The sequence below is a fragment of the Agelaius phoeniceus genome, unplaced genomic scaffold, assembly GCF_051311805.1.
Source record: "Agelaius phoeniceus isolate bAgePho1 unplaced genomic scaffold, bAgePho1.hap1 Scaffold_103, whole genome shotgun sequence".
NCBI lineage: Eukaryota > Metazoa > Chordata > Aves > Passeriformes > Icteridae > Agelaius > Agelaius phoeniceus.
This window is the reverse complement of record NW_027509871.1, coordinates 80060-87309: the sequence shown is the minus strand read 5'-3', so window position 1 is coordinate 87309 and position 7250 is coordinate 80060. Positions and strand designations below refer to the sequence as shown.

Below are 7250 nucleotides of genomic sequence, written 5' to 3'. Positions count from 1 at the left end.
GACAGAAAGAAAGAAAGAGAGAGACAGGAAGAGAGCGAGAGAAAGAAAGAAATAGAGAAAGACAGACAGAAAGAAAGAAAGAGCGAAAGAAAGAAAAGGAAAAAGGAAAGGAAGAAAAAAAAAAGGAGGAAGAGAAAGGAAGAAAAAAAATGAAAAAGGAAAAGGGTGAGAGTGAAAAAGAAAGCGCGAAAGTGGAAAAGGGGGTGAAAAACAGAGTGAAAAAAAGAAAAAAGATTAGGAGTGGAAAAGAAAGGACATTCGGGAGGGGCGGTGCTGCCTAAGGTGCTTCCGCGCCCAGGAGCGAAGGAGCCGTTTGATCCCCTGGCGGGAGCGCCGCTCCCGGTGGCGGAGAACGGAGCGGTGGCTGTCAGTCCGAGACTCCAACTCCCGGCAGGCCCTGCGGCCGTAAAGCGCGGCGTCTGACGCAACGGCCGACGCGCCATATGAATGGCTGGCGGGCCGAGGCGGCCGCGTGCCGGGGGAGCGGGCTGGGCGCGGGGAGCTCCCGGCGCCTGTCCCACGCGGGACGGAGCCGCGGCAGCGACGCCGGAGGGGCGAAGCCTCCGTCCGGCCGCCCGCACGGAGCCGAGCGGCGCGGAAGGGGCGTCCGCCCGGTGCCTCGGCCTCGCTCAGCGGTCCCGGTGGCGGGGGCTGAGCTCGGGCGGGGCGCGCTGCCGCCCGCCGATGGCGGAGCGCCAGGCGGTGCTTTGCTGCCGCGGGCCGGGAGCTGCAGGAGCCGCCCCGGGCGAGCGGCGCCGGGCGCTGCCGCGGTCACTGTGCGGCGGCTGCCCTCGGGCTGGCGGAGGCGCGGGAGCCGCCGAGCTGCAGCCGTCTCCCTCGGGCCGCTGCCGCTGCTGCGGGCGGGGGCGGACGAGCGGCTGCGGAGGCGGCTCCGCGGCGTGCTCAGCCTTGCGAGCAGAGAGCGCTCGACATCGCTGGCATGACACGGCTGCTGAGTGCCTCAGTGCTCGTGGCTCTTCCTTCCACGCAAACAGATGGAGCGGCATCGCTGAGCATTAAAACACAGCGATGGCCCGGAGAATGGCGAGCGCAAGGAGCGCCGGGCAGGATCCTTCTGATGGCACAGGTGCGATCGGCAAACTCAGCCCCTTGTGCCCCTGCCCTCCCGACCCCCAGGGGAAATGCTCTCCAGCCTCGAGCTGCTGAGAGACAAAACGTGTGATTTGACACTAGGGTCCGGAAAAGGTTTCCGTTTAGATTAGCAAATGCCTCCATTGTTCTCGGTTACATCCTAGGATCGGTTTTAGGCAGTGACTTTCTACCGCTTGTCGGATTTTCTTGTGCAATGGTAAGAAAATAGGCAGGTCTGATACTGGTTTCGCTTTTTTTCTACTTCATGTTCCATGAGCTGCTTTTATCCAAGCAATTGTTTTAAAGTTCTACTGTAGGCGTTTCTGGTTCACTTTTTTTTTTTTGTTTTTTTTCCTCTAAATCGGCAGTAAATATAGCTGAGTAAAATTACCTTGGTTTTCTTCCTTCTTAAATGTTTTTATTGATAATCCTATTTGAATATGCAGAACACGTGGGTATGTCCTGTAATATATCCTAGCTTTTCTTGTTTACAGGGTACTCAGGAAATATTTTTCCCTTCGAGTCCCACTGAAACATTCTCCGTGCAATCTCCGTTAAGGTCTGTGTTTACAAATAAGCCACCATCAGCTGAGATATTTGCCTGTGTACCTTTTCCTGTCATTCAGAGCTTGCGTTCTGTGGTTTTTATGATAAACCTATCAAACTTGCGAAACCGTTTTGCAAGTCTTGACCGTTGAAGGCAGCAAGAAGTGGTTTTAAAGCCTGTTCTTGAGCAGACGAAGGGAAAAAGTGTGAATTTGCTGCTGAACTTGTCCTTTTTCATTTGACTTGCCTTGAATTATTTAGGAAGAGAGAGCACTAGAAAAAAGAGAGAAATAGAATTGGTTCTTGAGCCCTCCTAAAATGCTCCCTGTGATTCCGTGTGGAGCCAAAGTGAAGGGTGATGGAACAGAGCCCCTGTGCTTTAGAAGGAAATCAATTTCAACCTGATCTCCACCCTGAGTCTCCCTAATTTCTGTTTCTAAAATGCAAACTCAGTTTAGGAAGTGTTGGGAGTTAGTATTTTGGGGAAGAAATGGCAGTTGCACAAACCGTTCCATTTCCCAGAGGCTCTGGGAAGGATTCATTTTGTAAGCGCTGTAACTGCCATCGGTTGGGGGTTCGGGGTTGGAATGTGCACTTGCCCTCCTATAAAGCACTCGTTCATTTGCATTTCAGTGCCAGGAGTCTGGAGAAACTGGAGAAGAGCCCAAGAGACATTTTTCATCCTGAGATACAAAAGGTAGGAAGTGACTTTTTTTGGTTTGGTTCTTTTTCTTTATGATTTCCTGGAAATAGAAGTAATTAAGTATAGATCCTACTGGTTTGTTTCTTCCAGTAGCTAATAAGAATAATAATAATAATCTAATACTACTTAAACTGTCTCTTTATCCATTGAACTGGCCATTTCAAATCCAAACTTCTAAACACCAATAAAACCATCATCCTTGTAGAATCTTTAATAGGAGGGGGCTAAAGATGCTGTTTTTGTTGACAGGATTTATTGGTTCTTGAAGGGCAAGAGGTGAGTACAAGCCTAACTACTTCTTGCTCACAGACCCGTCCGGTGAATGCGGCTTTGTATTTGGATGGGCTTTTGATGACTTCTAAATCAATTGCTCGTTACAGTAAAAAGAAGTCATGTTTTTTTGAACCTGACAGCAAAAATAACTTGAAGCACCAATTTAATAATAATTGATCACCCGTCTAAGTTAATGATTTTATGCTATACTATCAAAGTTTAAAGGTAAATTATTGTGTAGTAGGAGATGGTATAAAATGTATGTTCTAACGTGTAGGATGTATGCAAAGATTAGAGGAAACAAATTTTTATGTCTTCTGTTTGACTGTTTACCAAATAATATTTGGTTTTATTTTCCTGGGATCGGTGAATTTTAAATTTGGAGTCCTCTATGCTAAGGATGGTCAGCTTACAGGTGATGAAATGTTCAGTCATGGTGAGGTTTTCACCTTCTCCTTAATTGTTTTGCTCATCTGAAAAGAAAAAAAAAAAAAAAAAAAAAAAAGGTATGTTTATTATTTGTTACCCCGTTCTGTCCGTTTCCTCAGTATTTGCTGGAGCTCTGCTTACCCAAGCTTTGGGTAAAACAAGCTTTGGGTTCCTTCTGTCCCACTGGGTGTTGCCCAGTTTGGTTGCATCTGGTGAAATTCAGCCTGAGCCCTTACAGAACCAGCTCAAACCAGGTGAGAGCCATTCGCAGCTCTCTCAGGACACCCGGAGGAGGATGGGTGACGTTTCTGAGCATCTGGCAAGTGCACTTCTATCAAAACTCGGCCTGTGCAATTTCTGGGGAAAACCCTTCTGTATCCTGAAGGGTTCCTCAAAGTCTGTTGAGGATCCGGTTAGCAGTTGCTCACCTGGATGGTTCCAGCTCCTCAAGCTAACACTTGTACTCTTGCCCTGTAGTTTAGATCTATTGTAGTTTTGTTATTTTGCAAGATTTTACATCTTTGGACAGTAACGTGCATTTCACTCTTTGGAACCTCTCGGATCGTGCTTTGGTGCAGCACCACCTAATGGGACACTTGGCTGCTGTGCTGAAGGGCTTGGTTACTAGAATTGTAAATCCCGGAGAGTTTGTAAGTCTTCTGTCCCCAGGGAGGTGTCACGCTTTGTTCACCGTTGCTCTGTTTGTCGGGTGCTGCTTCTCGTCGGAGGTATTAACTTCAAACTGCCCTGTTCTTTTTTGAACTTTTTTTCCTGGTTCTCTCCGTAGGGCAGGGAAGGACTCTCGTATCCCGGTCGTCAGACTCAGCGCTGCCCGAGAAGATACAGAGACTGTAAAAATCATAAGAAGCAACTAGGACTGCAGAGGAAACAAACTGGAGAGAACAAAAGGTGATATTGTTCTCCTTAGCCTGGATTAGAAACATCCACTGCGCTTTGATGCCGGTGGCTGCCAGGGGCTCGTTAGGTCTCTTGAGGCAGGTGTAGGTGTTCACTTGTAGGTTCTATTTTTTGGCAAAGGACCACGAGAGAAGTTTATTTATAGATCCAAATAAACATTCATCTTATCTGAACATAACCTGTCATCCCCTTTCTGACATTAAGGACTCCTGTATAAATACTTGGGGGGGTTTTCTTTGTCGTTTCTGAATGGTTCCATTTTGCCGGCTACTTGAACGAGTCTGAGGGGGTTTAATTGCATACTGCTTCCTTGAAATTCTGTTGGTCTCTGCTTGGAACCCTTCTTGTACTGCTTAATGAAAGACTTCGGATGGTGTTTTCTTGCCTGTTTGTGTTTAAGGTCGTGCTCTGATGCATTTACAGAAGCCATGGCAGGAGAGAGTCAGCTGCTGGAGAAGAGGAGACAGTATTATCCCTGTGCAGCACGGAACTGTGCTACTGCTGTGTCATCAGCTGTGTCTGCACTGAAAGTAGCCACCTTCACTTGTAGGTAGCTCCTTGGTGCTTTAGGACACGCTGAGGGATTTATTCCTTTTGGGATCCACGATGAGAATTCCCAAGAGAGGTAGTAGTAATAAGGTCTGAGATTGGAAAAAAGCCTGTGTCCTTGGAATGTTGTTGTTGTCGTCAAAAGTTAATTTTTCCTTCTTTCTTAGCCAGTAGTCAGCTTTTTGCTTTATTTTTTGTGGTATCAGTATTTGATTGTTTAAAAAATTGCTTCAAAAGAACTGCAGTGGCTGGCCACCAGGACCTTGTTCCGATTTGCCTATTTGCTTGTAGCTAAAACCTTTCCATATTGTTTATCATTCTATTGAAGAAACTGCTGCCCAGTCAACTAAGAACTGAACATCTGTCTGTCTAGGACATGGGGAGAGGATTTAGGTCATGTCTTTGTTTCCAGAAAAAAGTTCCAGTGTAGTTTCTAACTAGAGGAAAAGGGGGGGGGGGGTGAAGACTCGGGGCTCTGATGCCGTTGGGGGCACCCCGAGGTGCCCAGGAGCGGGAGCCCCACTGCGGTGCAGGAGCAGGTATGTTATCACGTACTAGAGAGCAAATTATAAATAGAAATATGAAAATTATAAATATAAAAATATTTTTTAGATCGTTAAAGAAAGCGGTTTTTTTAACTTGTCAATAGGCAGGGTTTTGATGATAAAAATGATAAATACAAAGAATATGAAGGTAGAAATCTAAGTCTAGAAAGATATCATAAATACATACAGATAAAGTTTAAAACTAGAAGAAAAAATCAGTTGCAGCAGTAGATACGATACATAATATAGATAATACTTTAAATACATGTCTAGAATTTTATAGATATTATAGATAATTATTAATAGATTGCATCAAAAGAAACGATAAATATAAATGTGAGTATAATTACACAAAGTATAAAAATATTTCGATACCGTTTAAAAGAAGGTGTTTTCGTGTATTTATTTGGTTAGAGATGGGGTTTTTGTTTGGATTAATAGACGTATTCTAGAAATATAAATCTAACTGTAGAGAGATCCAATCGATAGAGGAGGCTATTTCTAAAAACACAACCGAACGCCGCCGCCTTCGGGGGAATCGCACGAGCTCGGCCGAAGCAAGGCGAGAGCGGCCGACCCTGACGGCCTCGAGCGAACCGAGGCGAGGCTTCCGAGGCTGCCTGAAGCGAAGCGAGCCGAGCTCAGGCGAAGCGAGCCTGCTGCTCTCGTGCGCGCTGCTTAGCGCCAGTGCGCTCCCAGCCTAATGAGCTCCTGCCCGAGCCCGCGCTCCCGGTCGTGTCCGCGCCGTGGCCGGGCCGCCCGCGGGACGCGGCAGCGGGAGAGCCCCGAGCCGGGCGAGCTGAACGGGAGGCGGCGGCGCTTGCCCGCCCGCCGTCGGGGAGCCGAGGCGAGGCGAGCGGAGCCGAAGAGGCGAATGCAGGCGCCAAGAGCCGAGTTGAGGCGCCAAGAGCCGACTCGAGCCGAGCGTCTCCGGAGCGAGCCGAGCTCCGCCGAGCGCCGCAGCATCCCGGGTAGGGCGAGGCGCCGGGCCGGGCTCGGGGTGCAGCCGGGGCTCTGGGAGGCTTCCCCGCCTGTCCCTCTCTCTAGCCCTCCTTCCTTCTCCCCGTCTTCGCCTTCTCTCGCTCCCTTTCCCCCATTCCCTCTCCCCCCGCAAAGCCGGCTCCTTCCTGTCCTGTCCCTAGCCCGCTACTCCCTTCTGTTCCCCCTGTCTCCTTCCTCTGCCCAGCCTCCGTGTACCCTCGTCCCGGGCTTTCCCTTCCCGTGCCGCTTTCCTGCACAGCCCGAGCTCCCTCGCCGCCCTTTGTCGTGCCCTGCTCTCGCTCCTCTCTTCCCGTGCCCCCTTTCCTTCTTTGCCCCGCAGCCGCGGGGCTCGGGCTGCCGGAGAATAAAGCCCCGAGGGCCGGAGCCCGGCGCCCCTGGGCCCTTGCGGGAGTCCCCGCGCGGGGCCGGAGGCTCTCGGCGGATCCCCCCGTGCCGCTCAAGCAGCGCGGCCGACAGCGCCGGAGCTGCGGCTTTGCCGGCATCGCGCTGAGAGCGGCCCCCGCTCCGTGCCGGGCCGTCCCCGCCGTCTGTGCCGCTCCCTCTCTCGCTGCCCCTGGCCCGTGACAGCGAGGCTGGGCAGGAACCTCAAGCCTTCTGGGGGCTGCCCCCCCTTTCTTGTTGCAGCAGAATCCCTTGCTGGGGCCATGCACGTGTGGGAAGGGCTTGGGGGAAGCGCTGCGCTGCTGTCCGGGGCAGTCGGATTCGTTCGGAGCCTTCTTTGGGGGTCAGGGAAAGGCGGGGTGAAGACTCGGGGCTCTGATGCCGTTGGGGGCACCCCAAGGTGCCCGGGAGAGGGAGCCCCACGGCGGTGCAGGAGCAGGTGGGGGGCGGGCGAGGGGCGGGGGTCACGCTGGGTGCCGTCCCCCGGAGGGACCCAAAGCTGCCACCAAATGCACAGGGAGGGGTGAGTGGGTGTAGGATGCTAAAACCTGGCAAGGCATTCGGTTTTCTAGGTATTGCTAAAGAATAGGAATTGGTCTCTAAACTCAGCTGGGGAGAAACCCTCTCTATGCACTCATTTGTTTACAGGAATGTAGAAGGTTCCGACTGGAGATGGGTAGTAGTTCTGAAGATATTGCCGTGAGGTTTTGATCTAGGAACGGACCGAGCTGTGCCCTGGAACCCTCAGAACAGCTGCAGGGGCTGAAGGCGATAGAAAGGGCTCTCTGGCACCTTTTGCCTCCGTTCTCTGC

The 7250-nt window shown here is 50.8% G+C and overlaps 1 long non-coding RNA gene across 1 annotated transcript; it reads left to right on the top strand.

Moving 5' to 3' along the window:
• Positions 1 to 1309: 1309 nt before the first annotated feature.
• Positions 1310 to 5442, top strand: LOC143692779 (uncharacterized). Its single transcript, XR_013180340.1, has 2 exons — positions 1310 to 1651; positions 2272 to 5442. It is a non-coding gene; the product is annotated as an uncharacterized LOC143692779 (long non-coding RNA).
• Positions 5443 to 7250: the final 1808 nt, after the last annotated feature.